At 35.5% G+C, this 21,698-nt stretch overlaps 1 protein-coding gene across 1 annotated transcript in view; it reads left to right on the forward strand.

Moving 5' to 3' along the window:
* The window catches only part of LOC145240301 (eukaryotic translation initiation factor 4 gamma 2-like), a 123,974-nt gene that overhangs the window by 5,824 nt on the left and 96,452 nt on the right, over window positions 1-21,698 (forward strand). The window lies entirely within an intron of this gene.

The following is a 21,698-nucleotide window of genomic DNA, read 5'->3' on the forward strand; positions in this document are numbered from 1 at the left end:
TAAATATATTGAATATATAATATTATCAGTTCTTTAAACAATTTTTCTTATATTACTTATTTTTCCTTTTACATTATTTTCATTTTTTTTTTTTTTAATTTTTCTTCCCACCATATTGGCTAAAAATATTCGCTGCGAACCTCCTTTCTTTTAGTAACCTCCTAATTTTAATAGATTCGTACTTTTTTTTTTTTTTACGAAACTATTTTTAAGTAGAAATGTTTTTGTTTTTTTTAAATCATCTATTTTTTTCACAAAAAGTCTTATAATTGTGGTGCTTATACTGAATTTGAGCTAACTGTTTGTTATTGTGCTTCTTTTTATTACTGTAAAGTAACCTTAACCTACGTTAAGGTGTAGTTGGAGTTCGGCAAAAATCCGTTTGCCTTAGTTCAAATTCTGTAGAAGAAACCTTTTTGAAATATAACTTTTCCCTCGTGAGGAGGAGTGAGGACACAAGTAGGAACAATACAATCTCACAAAATAAAACATGGAAATATTTATGAATATAAAATTAAGAAAATTCTAACGACGCGAAATAAAACATTATCTGAACATAAGGGAAATGAATGAAAGTTTTCATAATTTTTTTTTTTTTTTTTTTTTTTTTGAGAAAACGGTTTTTTTTTCTTACAAAATATAAATTTTCGTAACAAAGTCAAAATTCTGAAAGTGAATCGTTTTCGAAAAAAAAAAAAAAAAATTCTGAAAGTGAATTACTTTCCCTTTGTTTAGAGATCTTCAAAATGAAAACAATAAAAATTGTCTCCAGTACTGTAACACAAGTACTATATTTTTATAAAGAAATGTTTAGTTTTTTTATAAAACCGCAGTTTAGCAGCCAGAACATTATACGATTAAAAATTGTGTGTAGACGGTACATGTTATTTTATCCTATTTTTATTAGTAAATGAAGGACCATTTTGAGATAAAATCTGTTTAGTATTATGCTTATAATCTTAAGAAGCCACTTTAAATTTGTACATTATGCAGCTAATTCAGCGTTCAAAATGAGATATAGCACTCTCCCTCGATACTAGCGCACAAATACATGTATTTGGTGACTTCAATGTCCACCACAGTAACTGGCTAGGATTCTCTAATCACACAGACGTAGCTGGTAGCGCAACACATAGCTTCTCTATATCCCATTCCCTATCTCAGGTGGTTACATTTCCGACACGTTTCCCAGACCAGCAAGATCAACATGCCTCACTTCTAGATCTCTTTCTGACAACGGTTCCCAATGACTGTACAACAAATGCCCACAGCCCACTCGGGAATGCTGATCACGCTGTGATAATGGTAGAAATCAGCCTAAATTCTCGCCCTAAAACTGAAGACCCACTACTCAAAACAACGAGGTATTACAAAAAGGCTCATTGGGAAGCCATCAGGGAGCTCATCAGAGATGCCCCATGGCAAAATATCTTTACTCTTCAAGCGGAACAGTGTGCAAATTAGACCACTGAATGGTTCAAAACTGCTATTGAAGCACAAACTGTTATTGAAGCACGACGGAAATTCTATAGCAAGCCCCACTCCCCCCAATGGTTTACTTCTGCTTGTGCAGCTGCCATTTGTCAAAGGCAGCATGCGTTCCGCAGATTCAACCGACATAAGTCCAGCTCAAATAAACAGAAGTTTATAGAAGCTAGAAATAATTGTAAGAGAGTGATAGAGACAGCTAAGACAGATTACTCTGAAACCACCAGAAAATGCATCGAAGCACAGAAATTAGGAACCCGGGATTTTTGGAAAATCTACAACAGCGTAGTAAATAATGGACAGTCAACTATTCCCCCACTATCAAACAATCATGAGGTTGCTTGCACGGCAACTGACAAGACTAATCTGCTTGCCAGTCGGTTTGCCTCAAACTCCACACTGAACTCGGTACACCACTCACTCCCTGATTTTCCTCTGCGAACAGACGCCACACTAGACGATTTGAAAATGACCCCTTCTCAGGTACATGCTGTTATAAAAAACCTAGACACCTCAAAAGCATGTGGACCAGATCTCATCCCGGCTGTGCTATTAAAAAAATGCTCTGCTGAGGTTGCTCCAGTTCTGTCCAAACTTTACAATAAATGCCTTAACGAATCTTGTTTTCCCGACTGCTGGAAAACCGCCTCTGTGGTACCAGTCTTCAAGAATTCTGGTGAAAGAACTGACCCACTAAATTATCGCCCCATTAGCCTCCTCCCGCTTTTCGCCAAAATATTTGAGTCCTTAGTTAATCAAGCCCTAGTCCAGCACCTAACAGCTGCTAAACTCCTGACTGACAAACAATATGGATTCAGGCAAGCCCGTTCAACAGCAGATATCTTAACTGTAGTTTCTGAACGTATATACCGTTCATTGGATAAAACAGGGGAGGGTAGAGCGGTGGCCCTCGATATATCTAAGGCTTTTGACAGGGTATGGCACGATGGTCTTCTAAGGAAAATTAGATCATATGGAATCACTGGAAGAATTCATAATGTAATTAAATCCTTCTTAAGTAATAGAAAAATCAAAGTTGTCCTCGACGGTCGTACATCCAAACAATACGACATAAATGCGGGAGTACCTCAGGGGTCTATCCTTGGATCTCTATTATTCCTGATATTCATAAACGACCTCCCTGATAAAATTGTTTCGGAGATGGGTATATTTGCCGATGACACTACTCTCTATAACAGATATGAGGGGAAAACAAATGAACACATATCCAAGGAAATGGCAGAAACACTAGAGGATGACCTCCAATCCGTAGTGGAATGGGGTCAAAAATGGTTGGTCACATTCAATGCTGCTAAGACTAAGCTTGTTTCCTTCAATAACTACAAGAAACCTTCTCTACCACCAATAGCAATGGCCAAGAACACATTACCTGAAAGTAGTTCTTTTAAACTCCTCGGCCTAACGTTTACAGGGAATATGAACTGGAATAGATACATTGAGAGCATTGCCAAGGCTGCTGCAAGGAAGGTTGGCTCCCTCTACCGTGCTAAAAAACTACTTACGCCTGCCAGTATCCTATACCTCTATAAGGCAACCATTCGCCCATGTATGGAGTACTGTTGTCACATCTGGGCTGGTGCATCTGCTTCTTATCTCTCGCTCCTGGACAGGGTTCAAAAGAGAGTCGCCAACCTGATAGGTCCTGAACTGTCATCTAGGCTTCAGCCTCTGTCCCATCGATGAGATGTTGCATCCCTCTACCTGTTCTACAAATACTTCAATGGTGAATGCTCTGACGAACTGCAAACACTTGTACCTCCCCGACGTAACTACCCCCAACAAACCCGACAAGCTACTAAGCCTCATCTCTTTACAGTAGAGATCCCTAGGTGCAAGAAAGCCTTTTACTCCAGTAGTTTCTTCCCCAGAACTGCGGGTCTTTGGAACTCCCTTCCAGGATTCTGCTTTCCCAACTGCAATGATATCCAGAAGTTCAAGTGTAATGTTAACAAACATCTTTCTACTCATCTCCCTTCATAATGACCCCGCTAATTAAGTCCCTGATAGTAGCCCCCTGCTTCAAAATGGCACTGTGCCTTGTTTGGGGTGAAAGTTGAATAAAAAAAAAAATTTTTTTAAAAAATGCTTCAATTCCTGCGCAACCAAATTCAATAAAAACAATATTTTGGATCAATCAAGATTTTCTGCATTTATTCGAAAATGGCCCTTCTAGCTCCACCTCGACTCCATATACGGCCAAATTTTTTCTTCAATAAACTAAAAGCTAAAATCATGACAGAGCTCATCTCAGCCCTTTCACTATTTGTTGAGCTTAAGGTTGCTATCTCAATTCATGCATGTATGCAGACAGTAACGAACATACATACATACACACAACATGTTAGCTTTTTCTCATTATCGTCTGTTCATTAAAAACGTATAAATAAATTTTTAAATACTCCTAATCTTGACTTTTTATAATGGAAGCAACTTTCGACAGAGGCTTCTTTTCTAGAGGAATTGCTCTTGACACATCAAAGGCCTTTGATAGGGTATGGCATAAAGGTCTACTCCACAAAATCTCCAGCTATGGAATAGCTGGAAATGTCTTCTCAATTATTAAATCATTTCTCTCTGATAGATAGGAGATGAGTTGTGGTTGATGGGCAGAAATTAGAAGCTCACAGTAATAATGCTGGAGTCCCTCAGAGATCCATCCTGGGCCTAACTCTCTTCCTGATCTAAGATCATTCGTAGACATTTATGCCGATGACACTACCATCTATGGCAACACTTCAAAGGCCATAAATGACCAGGTTCTCTCTCCTCTGATCTTGGGTACGTGTTTTTGGGGGTTTTTTTTTACAAAATTCACTTATCAAGGCCTAGAGGCCACTTGAGCATGAGGGTTAATGAGCGTACAGCAGATAAGGGGAACATGTAATCATATTTAATAGTGGAAATTTGGTAAATTGGATTACTTAAGGGGATGGCTCAGCAAGAATTTGTTCACATTGGACTTGAACACAACCATATTTTAGTCAGTTGGAAAGCAGAAAAATGGAACAGAGTTTCACAGATGTGCAGTTCTAAGAAAGAAGCTTTGGTCATGGAATCTACGTTTAGGTTTAGGCACAGATAAACAGTGTGGAAAATTATTGACAGTGGTTTTAGCTAGACAAGTGTTTTTTTGTGAAAGTCAGGACAGGGGGAACCATAGATTGGAGCTCAAGTGAGCACTTGCCATGAAAATAACGATAAAGCAGACAGGCTCGCAACGCCTCTTCTGTGAGAAAGAGGTTGCAGGGAAGAGAAAAGGGCATCCCCCATTAGGCTACAAAGTCTATTTTGCACTCTGTCAAGGCAGGATAAACTGCCTCTGGCAGCTCCTGCCCAGATGTGGCAACATTACTCCATCTTTGGATGTACTTGGCTCTTATACAGGTAGAGAATTGTATCAGCAGTGAGATATCTATTGGAGCAGTAGAACAATCCTAGCATTTTTCCAGCAGCCATGGCAACGGATTTGATGTACATGTTCCATCTCAGATGAGGAGTAAAGGTCAGAGCTAGAAGTTTATTAAAACATTGAGCCTCCCCAAAACAAGAGCCATTCATTTCGATTGATGCCAGATGGGGATCAGAGCGTTAATGATGTAAAGAGAGAAGCTTGGTTTTAGATGCATTAAAATTAACCAGCCACCTCGTTCCCCATTGAATCACATGATCAAGATCTGAGGAGAGAGAATCAGAGAGAACTTGGTCGTTTATGGCCTTTGAAGTGTTGCTATAGATGGTAGTGTCGTCAACATAAATGTTCACAAATTATCTTAGGATGTGATTTGGAAGATCATTGATGTAGATCAGGAAAAGAGTTGAGCCCAGGATGGATCCCTGAGGGACTCCAGCATTAATACTGTGAGCTTCTAATTTCTGCCCATTAACCACAATTCTTATGAACCTATCAGAGAGAAATGATTTAATAATTGAAAAGACATTTCCAGCTTTACCATAGCTGAAGATTCTTTGGAATAGACCTTTATGCCATACCCTATCAAAGGCCTTTGATATGTCAAGGGCAATAGCCCTAGAAAAGAAGCCTTCATTGAGATATTCATTAATCCTAAGAGACATAAGTGTAAGCACATCTGCTGTAGATCTATTAGAACAGAAACCATATTGCATGTCACTAAGAAGGTTATTTTTGATGAGGTAGTTGACTACTACTCGATTTAACATAGATTCTAGCAACTTACTCATGACGCACAGGAAGCTGATTGGTCTGTATTGAGTAGGAGATGAGCGATCATCTGAATTTTTAAATACAGGACATACTGATGAGGTTTTCCAGAGTGTTGGGAAGCATTTCTCCTTAAGACAATGCTTAAATAGATGTTAAATTAAAGATGCTAAATTTTTGATGAGGTAGTTGACTACTACTCGATTTAACATAGATTCTAGCAACTTACTCATGACGCACAGGAAGCTGATTGGTCTGTATTGAGTAGGAGATGAGCGATCATCTGAATTTTTAAATACAGGACATACTGATGAGGTTTTCCAGAGTGTTGGGAAGCATTTCTCCTTAAGACAATGCTTAAATAGATGTTAAATTAAAGATGCTAAATTAAAGCTAGCATTTAATACAACAGAAATACATAAATTAAATACTGAAATAAAATGTAGTTATTAATATTTGAATCTTAAAATAAAAAGTGCGAATTAGTAGAGAAAATCACTTATCACAACAACGCATTCCGTCTCCAAACTAGTGAAGAATTTAATTCCGTCTCCAAACTAGTGAAGAATTTTAATTTAGTTTTGACAAGCTTCTGGGCTTGACCATTACTCCTGATCTTAAATGGAACACGTATATCAAATCTGTTGCCAAGGCCGCTGGAAAAATGGTGGGATCTTTCTATCGATCCAGTAGATATCTCACTGCTGATGCTATTCTCTATCTATATAAGAGCCAGGTACGTCCAAGGATGGAATACTGTTGCCACATCTGGGCAGGATCTGCTAGAAAGGACTTGGCCTGCCTTGATAGAGTTCAAAATAGACTTCGTAGCCTCGTAGGAGATGTCCTTTTCTCCTCCTTGCAACCTCTATCTCACCGAAGAGATGTTGCGAGTTTGTCTCTGATGTATCGTTATTTTCATGGAAAGTGTTCAACTGAGCTTCAATCTATGGTCCCCCCTCGCCAAACTTTCACAAGAAACACTCGTCTAGCTGTAAACACTATCAATAATTTCCCCCACTCTTTATCTGTGCCTAAACCTAAACGTAGATTCCATGAACAAAGCTTCTTTCTTAGAACTGCACGCCTGTGGAATTGTCTTCCGTTTTCATGCTTTCCGGCTGACTACAATATGGTTGTGTTCAAGTCTAAAGTAAATAAGTTCTTGATGAGCCGTTCCATATAAGTCATTAAATTTACCAAATTTTCATTACTAATGATTACTATATTGACCAACTTCTACTGTACACTCTTTAACCCTTATCCTTGAGTGGCCTCTGGGCCTTGATAATGTGGTGATGCCTTTGTAAAAAAAAAAAAAAAATAGCTTTGTAAGTATGGGGGCTAGTTCTGGTTAAAGCTTTTTGAGTACTATAATAGGAATGTCGTCAGGGTCAGTTGTTTTACTGGAATCAAGGTTTTTGATAAGGTTGACAACATCACACACAGATATTTGTAAATCGCATAGTGTGTTTTCAGACAGGAAATACGGATGGTTGGCGGCCCTGATTAAATAGGGTAGAATTAGCTATAAAGTTTTTGGCAAAAAGTTTGGCTTTGTCCGATGCTGACAAGATTACCTCAGGCCCATTGATGGTTGGGATAGGACACACACTTCTATTCAAGACCCTATTTGTTATTTGCTAAAATTGGTGGGAACCCAGCTGCTGCTCAGCTACTTTGGGCTTGACGGACTGAGCATACAACTCTCTTGCGTTCTTTATTACTCTTTTACAGTGGTTGCTGGCAGTCCTGAAGGTGGCTTTAGTCTCAGTACATCTATTACGTTGGAAGCAATGGAAAAAGTGATTTCTGTACACAATGGCAGCAGCACATTCTGGAAAGAACCACAGCTGGCTGTTAGGTTTTTGCTGAAAACTTTTGGAGGGTATAAAGCGATCTATACCTACAATTAACCATTTTGTCAGGTCTGATGCTATGGAGGAAACACCCTTTTTAAACATGGAATGCAGAGGTAGATCTGGTATAAATGTATGAAAGCTATCCCAGCCAGCCATAGAGTATCGATATACTGTACGATGGAGAGGTATATCGGAGGACTTGTAATATTTTGTTTTTATCTTATCCGAGTGGGGACAGAACAGAAGACGAACATAGCTCAGAGCAAGTTGTGAGAAAAAGGTCTAGGAGACTTGCATACTGACCATCAGTGTCAGGCACACGGATGGGTTCATGAACAGTCTGAGTTAGGTCATAAGCAATGGAGAAATCGTGACAGAACCTCCCCTCATCATCTGTCTTGTTTGAATGGGTTAAATGGGTTCTAATTTACGAATATTTAACAAAAACAACTAGATAAAATACAATTTTTCATAACCTTATGCTAAGGTCACTAAACAGCAGTTTTACTTTTTTTTTTTGATAAAAAAAAAAAAAGAGTAACTAAAAAAAACATTTAAAATTGTTTTTCATTTGACAAATGGTATTTATGTATATCATAGGTAGTTATGGTGGCTCAGCTATTTCCATAAATGAGTTTTGGAAAAAGCCTAATAGCAATGATCGCAAAATGATTTGGAAAATCAGATGTCATCTGTTGAAAAGGTAAAAGATATTGGAAGAAGCAGGGTATGTACACCTGAAAGTGGACCATCCACGATGTGGAAAACGCCTAAATGGAGAAATAAAAAATGCAAGACAAACGGGAGTGTGGGCATTCAGCACGTACCTTGCAGAATTTAAGAGGAGACATAAATTTGGGATTGTACCGTTTGTCTCCATTCTGTTGACCTTAGGCAATACGACATTGAAGTTGTAGCAGTTAGATGGTTGAGGTCTATTTTCTTTTGTATTTACATGTAATTTCTTGTGTAATGATTGGTATGTGGTTTGGTTGGCTAAAACAGGCACAATCAAAATTGCATACTAATACATAGGTGAATAGAGCACCACTGTGCATATGTGCCTTTCAGCTATTTCTGCATAGATCATTTAATGCTAAAATATGAACTGTTCCTGAAGAGACAGTGTTGAAACCAGATACTATAATCATCCTGTTGGTGGGAGCCAAAAATTTGCTGACTGTGGTTGCATGCAGAGAAATAAACCTCACTCACTTCTGTGAACAGGTTCCCTGTAGACTATGAGTGGTGACATGTAATGCCTTAAAATGGGATTGGCTAGATGGAAGATCGGAAAGGCCCAGTTCAATTCAATTGGCTGGTCATTTCATACCTTAGTATTTATAAGTTTTATTCCCAACTGTATTATTTAATCTGATTCTTCTAAAAAAATTTTTTATTTTCTTTCCAACTAGATATTAGAAAGCTGAGAGTCAGTTGTGATGAGATCAAAGAAGATTCCAATGCCAAGGAGTAATGTTTTCTATAAGCAATGTTGGAACTCCTTGAAAGAGAAATATTTTCTGAGAATAATGCAAAATATTGAGATCAAAGAATTCTAGCAATGTAAAACCTGTTCTACCTGTAGAATTATATTTGACAACTTTATTCAGGCCAAATAACCTATAGACGGTTGATGTGCCATAAAAAAAAATATAAATCTTGCTTCTCACAAGGGCGTTGCAAGATGACATGGAACTCAATTCTCTTTCTATAGTCAATGCCTGTCAGTCAAACTAACTTACCTTATATTCTTGTGTTCTTGTGTTGATAAAACTGTCAATTAAAGTTGATATCAAATGTATTGAAGATGCTTGTCTTCAACTCTAACTCTAGTGACCCTTTTTTTTCTTTTTCGTCTCAAGCAAGGCTAGTTTGATGAATACAGATACTAATACGAAATGGCTATCTCGAACAAGTATCTTATCATCCAAAACTGTACATAGTTAACAAGGATAAAAAGAGTGAATATAATGAACATTGAATAAATAATTAAGTTACTTTTCTACCTACCTGCATGATCTTTTTTTGTGTGTATGTTTTAAAGTATTTTTTTTTTTTAAGATTTTTGTTTAAATCAAAAATTGTTAAAATTGCATTTCATAATAGTGGATGGACAGCTGTCCAGATATCATTTTGATATAAAGTTTGATCAATGAGTGTTTCAAACAAATATACAACAAATTTACTTTTCAGCCTAACTGAAATGAGAAAATGACAAAAAAAAGTAATAATCTGACTCCAGTGATTTCAAGAAAGATAGCGCAGCCATTTTGGATTTTGACTATAACAATTTTAGATTTGAATGAAATTTTAAATTTAAATAAAAATACAAAAAATTATATAGGTAATGAGGGGCATTTTTACACAATATTCCAATTCTCTATAGTAATTGCATACAGAAAAACTAATACTTTGGTCACATCTTTGAAGATATTATTTTGTAAGGTTAATTTGAAAATTTTAGAAAACCAAATAATGTTATGAAATTATGTTTTCAAAGAGTTGATCAAACTCCTATTTAAAAGTCTTACTAACTACAGAAACAAACATATTGCTTCAGACTGGCAGCAATCATCAATCACACTAGATGTATTCTTTTCTCTCTGTATCAAGAGCTGATCCTTTGAAATTAATACTACCAGAAAAAAAAAAACTAAAAACAACAGTTTTCTTTTAAAAAGGTGTCTTACACTGAAAGTCCCAGAAAAAAGATTTTAATAATTTAATAAGATATTTTATAACATTTGGCTTTCTAAATTTTCAAATTAACCTTACAAAATTGTCTTTAAAGATTGGACCAAATTCCTTCTATTTCAAATTCAGGCAAACCATACAAACATTGCATTATTTCAGACTGACAACTATCAACAACATCAGATGTATCCTTTCTCTCTCAAAGGATTAGTACCACTAGAAAATTGAAGAGAAAAAATAACAAACTAAAAAAACAACAGTCTTTTTTGAAAAAGGTGCATCAAAAGTCTCAAAAAAATGATTTTAATCATTTAAAAAAAATATTTTATAACATTTGGTTTTCTAAAATTAGAAAATCTAATAATGTGACACAATCAGTTCGTTTTACAGAAGATGAAATACTTATTTCATAATAATACATATTAGACACAGATGTAATAATTAATATTGGCTTACTGGGTTACTAATGCTATTGTTGATTTCCGACTGTTCTCATAACCCAGAACACAAAACAAATTAAATATACTAGCAATAATATGCTCCCTCCTCCAGTTGCATGTTTTTTCCATTATATATAACTAGCATGGATACCCAGCATTGCCCGAGTAGACATGAAATTCGGTTTGGATAGAGCTGCTATACTAAGGATATTGAGCAACCCCCAGAAAATAACAAGTTTCAGCAGCCCATGTGCTGGAACCCTCCCCTAAAAAATATAAATGAATCAAAACAACTTTTTTTTCAACCAAAGTAGCAGTGAGTGCCTATGCAAACGCAAAAAAAAAAAAAAAAATTAGTTGGAATAGGCAGGCTTGGACCTGAAACGCGAAAGAAGAAAATGAGCCGATCTTGGATTTGAGAAAAGTGCTGTGTTGATATTATTGGAGATGTACAGTCCTGGATCAAGGGGAAGATGTAAAGAAAATATAGTTAACTGACACTACATTGTAAGATTAAACAAAAGCTTATGTAAGCTTGATCTTCAGATTCTAGACTGAGTTTTCCAGTTAAGAGGACGTTATGCATATAGATGCTCACAGTAGAGTGGGAGGTTATGCATATAAATGCTCACAGTAGAGTGGGAGGTATCCTGGCATAGCAAAATAATTACATATGAAAGAATTAAGGTTTGTTTTACATAGTGCTAAGATATATGAGGATTTTACATAGAGGAAGGATTCTACATTATCAATGTTAGTTCTAAGTCAATGGATATTTGTGAAGGAGAGTCTCATTGGAGAAGCCAATTTTGGTTGTTTTTAGTGGAACACCTGGTTTAATCATTTGTTATATTTTCTGTTTTCATGCTTCTTTTGAAATTTGAAGATTGGATATTTGCTCGATGTTAAAAACAAAGAGCGCACAAGTAAATTATTTGTCGAACCTATGTCTACGGGGCTGTGGGTTGTGGTTTCAGGAATGTTCATCAGCAATAAATACAAGGTTTATTTCTATATGTTACATGGCACTTTTATTACTCCAATACAACTGTTGATAGAGCAGTTGCTTTTAGCAGTGTAGTGGAATCGCAAAGTAATTCCTACAAATGCTAAAAAGCAAATGAGTCTATGTAAAATGTTTTTGACTCCTAATAGGCGTATGAGACGAATGGATTTGCCAATCATTTTTATAACCACCGGCTGTTCTAAACAACCAATGAAAACGTTTCAAAATTATTATAAAAATTGTCAAATTTTGGATTCAATCAGTTCGCCGTTAACTACGCCACGGACCGCATTTGATTCTTGGCTGCCATCTTGGTTACTGATCTGAACTATGCCACCATCTTTGTTCAACACAATGTCTCAAAACTTAACAGTCTAATTGCTAGTCTTTCTTTTTCTGCTTCCTTGGAATTAATTATCTTCATCACTTCCAAAAGAAAGTAAGTTTTGACAGGAACATGTTAATTCAAAGTATTTTCAACTAATGAAAATCGTTTGAAACCTCGAAAGTAATATGTTTATATTAAAATCAGTATGAATTTCGAAACTCCTAAAAGACCTGGTCAACAAAATCAGTTTTCTCCAGAATTATAAAGCTGGACGAGTACCAAAGGATTTCAATAATGGATGTTCATCCCTTCCCCATACCTTTGGGGCCAGAGTAGGCAAGTTTCAAAGAAAAGGGCTCAATGACTCACATATCAGCTTTCTTCATCTCGCACACACATTCTTACATGCTAGCAAAAGTCAGACAAACAGAAATGAATTGCTACCCACTGCTATGCCTGAACTAACGAGAACAAGGTAAACCAACACACATCCATAATGCCATGTCACCAAATACTCGCATACATATATTACTTACACATATTATTCACTCTATGAACATTTACAGATTGAAAATAACTTTTATATGCTTATAAAATTGTAGGCATAAAAATGTTTTGTTATAAAATTTCGTTTTTCTCAATTTTACATTAACAAACCTCTGTCCACGTTTTTAGTTAGCATTTGCTAACTGTGGCCATTCTATTCTCTTAATGTTTCATTTATTCTCATTTCAACATGAATGCACCGTATTTATCATTCATTTATTTCCTTCACGATAGCATAACATTTGCAGATCACTTATATTAAATGTTGATATGATTGTTGCAAAAAGACAGTATTGTCACCTGAAAAATGGTCCTACCAAGGCTAGGGATCATGACATAGTCTTACTTAAGAGTTAGGGCTCCTGTACTACACCACCCAGACAATTTGTCAATCCTGTATTATAAACCTGTCAGTACAAAAGCGACCCAGACTAGTCATGTAAAACTGAGTGACAATCAAGTATCAAGTACTGCCATGTTGTCTAGATAAAGAGTGAGATAAAGAGGGTTTTTTTTTTTTTTACATAGGCATCACCACATTATCAAGGCCAAGAGGCCACTCAAGGATAAGGGTTAAAGAGTGTACAGTAGAAATTGGACAATATAGTAATCATTAGTAATGAAACTTTGGTAAATTTGATAACTTATATGGAACGGCTCATCAAGAACTTATTTACGTTAGACTTGAACACGACCATATTGTAGTCAGCCGGAAAGCAGGAAAACGGAAGACAATTCCACATGCGTGCAGTTCTAAGAAAGAAGCTTTGTTCATGGAATCTACATTTAGGTTTAGGCACAGATAAAGAGTGGGGGGAATTATTGATAGTGTTTACAGCTAGACGAGTGTTTCTTGTGAAAGTTTGGCGAGGGGGGACCATAGATTGAAGCTCAGTCGAACACTTTCCATGAAAATAACGATACATCAGAGATACACTGTTCTGGTTAGAAAACAAGGTCAAGCACTGAGAGATTTAGAAAATTCCTTGTAATGGTATCTCTTCACCTGACTAATAGAATAAAGAAGCAGTGTGACGCAGGACATAAGCAGAGCCTATCTATTCTTTTTCAGCTCAAATGTACTATTTCACAAAGGAAAAAAAATATTTTCTAAGAAATAAATTGAAATGCATTATGGTAAACTGAAATATCGTAATAAAATTATTTTGTTAATTTTATTTTATTGTTTTGCTTATAGTGAGGTGGGTGGGCAGAGAACAGGGGTATTATTGAAGCCCTACACCTGCTGCTAATTTATCCACCGTCCTAAAAATCATAAAAGGTTGAAAGTAAAAAGAAAAGAAAAAAAATAATTGTAGACTAGAGTGTAGAATCACGTATAAATTTAACATAAAATGATCACCCATTTTCGAACCAGATAACGTTTTTAAAGACATGTAACTATTTAATATGTAACTTAGTCATTTTCTTAATTACTTGCCCATCAGTTGTGTGTGTGTGTGTGTGTGTGTGTGTGTGTGTGTGTGTGTGTGTGTGTGTGTGTGTGTGTGTGTGTGTGTGTGTTTTAAACATTTAAATATTTTTATTTGGGCTGTTTACATTTAATAGTTAAAAAAAAAACAATTTTAATTTGGGGTGGGAGGTGAATTAGCATGCCTCCAATTTTACTGAAAAGTAATGTCTACCACTTTAGTTTTTAGGAGAGTTTCATAATAACTCAAGCAACCTTAGTAGAAGTTCATGTCTTGCAATGATGTTTGGTTAAATAGAGCCGAGAGAGAAAAAATAATGAAATACCAAATACAGCTACAAGGTCTTAAGTATGATATGAAAAGAAACTGGAATCTTCATCATTCCAATAATTATAGGAGCAACCAGACTCATTAAAAAGAATTTCAAAGACTACTTGGTGAATATACCCGATGAACTAAGTGCAACAGAGATACGAACAAGTTCACTTTAAGGGGCGGTTAGAATCTTAACAAGATTTCTTGGATGGAATAGATGAGATAGAAGGTGAATGTCTGACATCCAGTAGGATGCCCTATTCCTAACTAGAACAAAAGAAGAAGAAACTAAAAATGATATCTAAACTGGTTTAATACAACCTATATATGTATAAAAGTGAGAATGTGTGTGTGTGTGTGTGTGTGTGTGTGTGTGTGTGTGTGTGTGTGTGTGTGTGTGTGAGGATATTTCTCAACCTATATACTCAATGAATTTTTGATCTACAGACCTGAAATATCGTATATACAGAGTATTCAGACATGTCAAAAACTTTTTAATCAGAAAAAAAGGATTACTAACAGGTCAAAATTGAAAAAATTAGTACTTGTGGGGGTGGGGGGGCATTGGATTTTTATTTGTTTGTTGTTTCATGAATGCACATGCATGAATGGTTCACATGACAGATACCTTATGTTAAGAATAAGTAGGTTTGAAAACATTTTTTAAAGATTGTGTCAAGCTGGCCTAATGGTTATCGTACTTGACTCACTATCCTTAGGTTTTGGTTTTGATCTTTTTTTTTTTACATGGAGGTCACCACTTATCAAGGCCTGGAAGCCACTTGGGGATAAGGGTTATTGCGTGTACAGTAATCAATGAGATAGTATCGTAGTAATTGCTAGTATTGGAGATTTGACAAAGCGTCTTACTTAAGGGGGCAGTTCGTCAGGAATTTGTTTATGTTGGACTTGAAGACATACAAGTTGTAGTCAGGTGGGAAACAGGCAAACGAAAAAGAGTTCCACACTTGTGCACTTCTAAGAAAGAAGCTTTGCTCATGGAATCTACGCTTGGATTTAGGCACAGATAAAGAGTGGGGAAAATTAATGACATTAGTTTCAGTCAGACGGGTGTTTTTCATGAAAGATTAGCGAGGGGGGGGACCAGAAATTGGAGCTCAGATGAGAACTTGCCATGAAAATAATAATAAAACAAAGACAGGCTCGCAACATCTCTTCTGTAAGGAAGAGAAAAGGGCATCCCCCACCAAGCCACAAAGTCTATTTTGTACTCTGTCAAGGCAGGATAGGCTGTTTTTAGCAGCTCCTGTCCAGATGTGGCAGCAGGACTCCATCCTTTGATGTACTTGGCTTTTATACAGATAGAGAATTGCATCAGTAGAGAGATATCTTCTGGAGTAGTAGAAGGATCCCACCATCCTCCCAGCGACCTTGGCGACAGACCTGATGTAAGTGTTCCATTTCAGATCAGGAGTAGAGGTCAAACCCAGAAGCTTGTCAAAACATGAAGCCTCCCCAAGACGAGAGCCATCCATTTCAATTGATGCCAGATGGGGATCAGAGCGTTGATGAGATAAAGATAGGAGCTTGGTTTTAGATGCTGTACCATGAGCTCAAGATCAGAGGAAAGAGAATCAGAGAGAACTTTGTCATTTATGGCCTTTGATGTGTTGCCATAAATGGTCGTGTCATCAGCATAGATGTCAACGAATGATTTAAGTATGTGCTTTGGGAGATCACTGATGTAGATCAGGAAGAGAGTTGGGCCCAGGATGGACCTCTGGAGGACTCCAGCATTAATACTCTGATTGCTGCCCATCAACCACTACTCTTATGAACCTATCAGAGAGAAATGATTTAATAATTGAGAAAACATTTTCAGTTATACCATAGCTGGAAATCTTGTGAAGTAGGCCCTTATGCCATACTTTATCGAAGGCCTTTGATATGTCAAGAGCAATTGCCCTAGAAAGGAAGCCTTTGTCGAGAGATTCACTAATCCTATGAGATATAATCGTTAGCACATCTGCTGTAGATCTAGCAGAATGGAAACCATATTGAATGTCACTAAGAAGGTTATTTCTGCTGAGGTGGTTGACTACTTCTCTATTTAATATGGATTCTAGCAGCTTCCTCATTACACAGAGGAGACTTATTGGTCTGTACTGAGAGGGAGATGACTTATCACCTGAATTCTTAAATACAGGGCATACTGATGAGGGTGTGGCAAAGCACTTCTCCTTAAGGCAATGCTTAAACGGTTTTGTAAATATGGGGGCAAGTTCTTAGCTCAAGTATTTTTTTTTTTTTACTTAAAAGAAGTGAATTGTTTAGAAAAAACGTAATACTTTCATGCATATGTCTCAGTTTCTGTATGAATTAAATATAATATTTATGTGTATTTTACAACTGGACAATGCTAGTATATATATATATATATATATATATATATATATATTTATAAAATATATATGGTGATTAAGCTACACTGAATATTCAGCGTTTCATCCACTCTAGGATTCGTCAGGCTTATGCGCGAATTCTGTGGTTGTTTCTCGTTTTTATATGGTCCTCTTCTGTTGAGGATTTTAGTTAGCCAATCAGCTTTTTAGTATCCACCGCGCCCCTTCCTATCAGCCAATGGGCATGTATTTTATCAAACAAAGGATCTGTTTTAGAACTAGGTTAGTGGTTTAGGGCAGACCTTTTCCTTTTTTTTATATAAATATACATATGTGTAAATACATGTATGCACATATATATATACATATATATAGATATACATACATATATGTGTGATCGTTTATGTATATTCATGTTTATTTAATTTATTTGTTTATTTTCTATTGTTTTTGTTAGTTTTAAAGCTATTTTGTATCGCTATCCTAGAGTAAGTTTTATTTTGTGAAAACAGTTATTTGCTATTTCTCTTCTACAGTTTAATAGATTTTGGGGTTCTTTAAAGTACAGGATAGCAAATTTTTCATGAAGCCATAATTTACATGAGTCGTCTAAATGCCTACACGTGGTAGCTTGTCTTATTATTTTCCATTCGACTACCGGTGAATGTCCGCTTTCTTTGAGTTCCCAGTATTTATTCGCTAGTATTGTTTTTATACAGTGTTTTTTATTGTTGAATGTACTTTTGTGGTCATACTATCGGGTTTTGAAATCTAAGGAGGCCATGCCTACGTAGTATTTCTTGTTATTCGGGTTTTCTTTCACAAATATTGTTGCCTGATAAACTACGCTTTTTGTTAGACATTTATTTTGAACTGGGCAAAGTGTGCGGTGTCTACAGTTGCATTTATCTTGTTCGTTATTAGTATTTTTATTTATGGTATGGTTGTTCTTGTCCGGGGTTGGTTTGTTATTATTATTATTATTATTATTATTTCTGCTAGTGTTGGTTTTATTTTTGTCATGTGTCTATTTTTTTTATTGTTTATTTTGTTGTTGTTTACATTGTTTTTATTTAGTATTTTGTTATTATGTGCTTTAATTATCATCTCTAAATTTTCACAACAACTGTAGGATAACTTTAAGGTATTTTTATTGAAGATTTTGTGTAAGGGGTTGGTTGCGGGAAAGTGTTTTTCAATAAGATCTAGAAATTTCTTGCCAAGTTTTGTTTTTAACATGTGATTGTATGGGGCCGTATACCAAATTATAGTTCTTTTTCTTCTATTTTTAATTTTATTATAGTTGTTGGTGTTTTGTTGCTTATATTTGATATCGATATTTTTGTATCCACTATTTTTTAGGGCTGTTTCGTAGATATTGGTTGACCTGTTAAATGCATTTTCATCACTTGAGTTATTACTGAGTCTACTTACGATCGAGTTAGGAATGTGTTTTATAATTGATGGTGGGTGATTGGACTTAGGGTTTACGTAAATTGCAGTAGCGTTATCTTTTAAGTATGGTTCATATGTGTTTTTATCTAAGTTTAACGTGACGTCCAGGAAGTTTGTTATTTTTATGTTAGCTGATACGTCTGCTTTTAGGCCTAATTTTTTCATTTCCTTGCGTATGATTTTCTTAAAGTTATCTCCCTTGACTTTGTTGGAGTTTTTTATTATAGCTAGTCTGTCATCTCTATATAGTCTGTCATCTCTATATAGTATCGAATATGCTTGTGAGGGTATATAGAATGAATAATCCCACAAGATCTGATTCCTCTGCAGAATCTCTGGCACCCATTGCCAAATCAAACGAATTTTTCATTTTAGTTTTTATCCATTGGTTATTGTTATTTATTAGAACTGATTTTCTACATTTTTTAATGATGTTGATTTCTCCGAGGATATATCAGTGTATGCCTCGGCAAATTCTAGGGCAATGTTAAAAAGTTCTTAGGATATCGAGGGATAAAAGTCTATGATGTCAAACTGTATAAACGTACATTTATCTTTGTTTTCTATATTTTTAAACCAGGTGATTGCTTCGGTAGTATTTGCCCACTGGTTTAGTTCTAGGTCCTGTTTGATTTGTTTGTTTACTCTAGAAAGTATAGTTTTGCTAATTCTACCTATTTCTGGTTTAGTTGGGTTTATCAGACGGGTGCTGGGATTATTATTAAAGTCCCATTTGTGGTCTTTAAGCAGAATGTATGACTCTCTAGGTTTCAATTTGCCAACTTTATCTCTAATTTTTAGTTTATCGGTAATTTGTTTACTTTCAGTATTTATTATATCTATGTAGTCGCATTCGTTTGTGTCTAGTTTTTTGCAGTTTTTTGTAATGTTTTCTGTGATTAGTTTGTTATAGTCTTGCTTATCTATTTTATAAAAGTTTCTGGTTTTATCTGCTTTTACAAAGATTTTATCAGAGTTGTTTATGTTTCTAACGATTTTGTGTAGTTTCCGTTGAAAATTGTTAGGTTGATTGTGAAATTCTAAGTTTTTAATTACGTTTAAAAGGTCATTTTCAAAGTTTATCAAAAGGTCTACTGTTTTCGCATTTTTAAGGGTTTTAAAACCATAGGATTCTTTTTGTTTACGTTTTCATTTTTAAGGAAGAAATTTGCTCGCCATCGCAGTCGGCGTATTAGTTCATCTGTTTTTCAGATTAATTTAATAATATAGTTATGCTTGCTGAGTGTGGGGATGTTTTTTAGCGATGTTTCGAAATTAACTCTTTCCATATTTATTTTTAATGTGGTGAAATAAATTCTTTTGAGAGTGCTCGACTGTTTCAGGAGCTAAGTATAACTACTTCATTTACTCACATAAAATTAATATACGAAAGTATAGATTTATGCGTAAACTTTAACTATTTACTTCAAAAGTGCTCAATACATAGGTAGAGCTAGTTAGTAATTTATAAAATATATATGGCGATTAAGCTACACTGAATATTCAGCGTTTCATCCACTCTAGGATTCGTCAGGCTTATGCGCGAATTCTTTGGTTGTTTCTCGTTTTTATATGGTCCTCTTCTGTTGAAGATTTTAGTTAGCCAATCAGCTTTCTAGTATCCACCGCGCCCCTTTCTATCAGCCAATAAAATATAAAAAAAAAAAAAAGGAAAAGGTCTGCCCTAAACCACTAACCTAGTCCTAAAACAGATCCTTTGTTTGATAAAATGCATGCCCATTGGCTGATAGGAAGCAGCGGGGTGGATACTAGAAAGCTGATTGGCTAACTAAAATCCTCAACAGAAGAGGACCATATAAAAACGAGAAACAACCACAGAATTTGCGCATAAGCCTGACGAATCCTAGAGTGGATGAAACGCCGAATATTCAGTGTAGCTTAATCACCATATATATTTTATAAATTACTAACTAGCTCTACCTACGTATTAAGCACTTTTTAAGTAAATACTTAAAGTTTACGCGTAAATCTATACTTTTGTATATTAATTTTATGTGAGTAAATGAAGTAGTTATATATATATATATATATATATATATATATATATATATATATATATATATATATATATATATATATATATACAAAACGATTAATGGCTTCCAATAAAAAAAATGTTCTACCCCCTCATCATATTAGTAATGTCATTTATTCATTTAAATGTGATTGCGGTGCCGACTACGTAGGTCGAACATCTTTAAAATTGGGAAGTTGCATACAACAACATGTACCGAGCAAAATCAGGAATGGAACATTCCTACCTACCGACGCTGTAAACAACACATATGGATCTGCTATAACGGAACACTTTATTAAATACTGGGATTGGGCAACGAACTTCAGCATCAACTCTTTCTCCGTATTGAGTCGAGCTCACTCCGTATATCATCTAAAAGTCTTAGAGACTGTTCACGTTTGCTTTAGGAAGCCTTCCCTTTGTAAGCAAAAGGACTGCTTGTTAGGTTTGAACGTGATCAGCCTCTAAAATTCATCCCCATACGATTGCTTTTTTTTTTTTAGATTTTATCATTAAGGAAAACAAATTACTAAAAAATAAATCCCTCGATTCCAATTTTGATGAGTGAGGGCGAAACATTTCAATTGACTCGTTTTGATTTTTTTTTTTTCTATTTCCCTACTTTTATTTTTTAGTCACTATCCATTTTCCTTTTCTCCTCAGTCTTTTTTTTTTTTAATATAAAATGAATTCCGAAGAAATACGTCTTCCCTTCATGATTGCCTTAATAAAGGTTTGTACCCCCAAGAAAATCATGAAATATATATCTATATATATAAAAGCGAAAATGTATGTATGTATGTATGTGTGTTTGTATGTCTGCTAAAAACTTTCGACAGACAACAAAAATTCACAAATTTGGTCTCATATGAAAGCCCCATCCTTCGTCCGACAAATATCGAAAAATTGGCCAAAACCGTTAATTTTTTCAACCTGAAATCAGCACTTTTATACAGGGGGGGTCAGCAAAAACCGTCCTCTCATGACGAATTCTCTTCTACTCATGCGTCATGCGACGTCGTAACCTGATTTAGTTTAAAAGTTTAAAAAAAAATAATCTTATTTCGTATACATAGTGTTAGATCAGTTGGTTAGAGTGCTGGGTCATTATCTAAAGGTTTTGGATTCGAATCGTGGTGTGAGATGTCTTTTTTCCTTTTTTTCCGATTTTTTAAATTTTAATATTGAAGCAGGGTTATTTAAGCCATTTTACACGTAACGTTCGTTTTTCTGTTTTTTTTTTTACTTCGCTTATTCTTAGGTTTTCATTAACACTGTATGTATGTATGTATGTATGTATGTTTGTATGTGTGTTTGTGTGTCCGCTAAAAACTTTCGACAGATACAACGAAAATTCACAAACTCGATATCATATTGAAGCCCCATCCTTTGCCCAAGAAATATAAAAAAATTGGTCAAAAACGTTCATTTTTTTCACCCTGAAATCGACAATTTTCGACAGAAGGAAGGGTCAACAAAAACCGTCCCCTCGTGACGACGACTGGTTCTATGCATGCGTCAGATGA

The sequence above is a fragment of the Euprymna scolopes genome, chromosome 19 (assembly GCF_053919585.1).
Source record: "Euprymna scolopes isolate OS-2025 chromosome 19, ASM5391958v1, whole genome shotgun sequence".
Lineage (NCBI taxonomy): Eukaryota > Metazoa > Mollusca > Cephalopoda > Sepiida > Sepiolidae > Euprymna > Euprymna scolopes.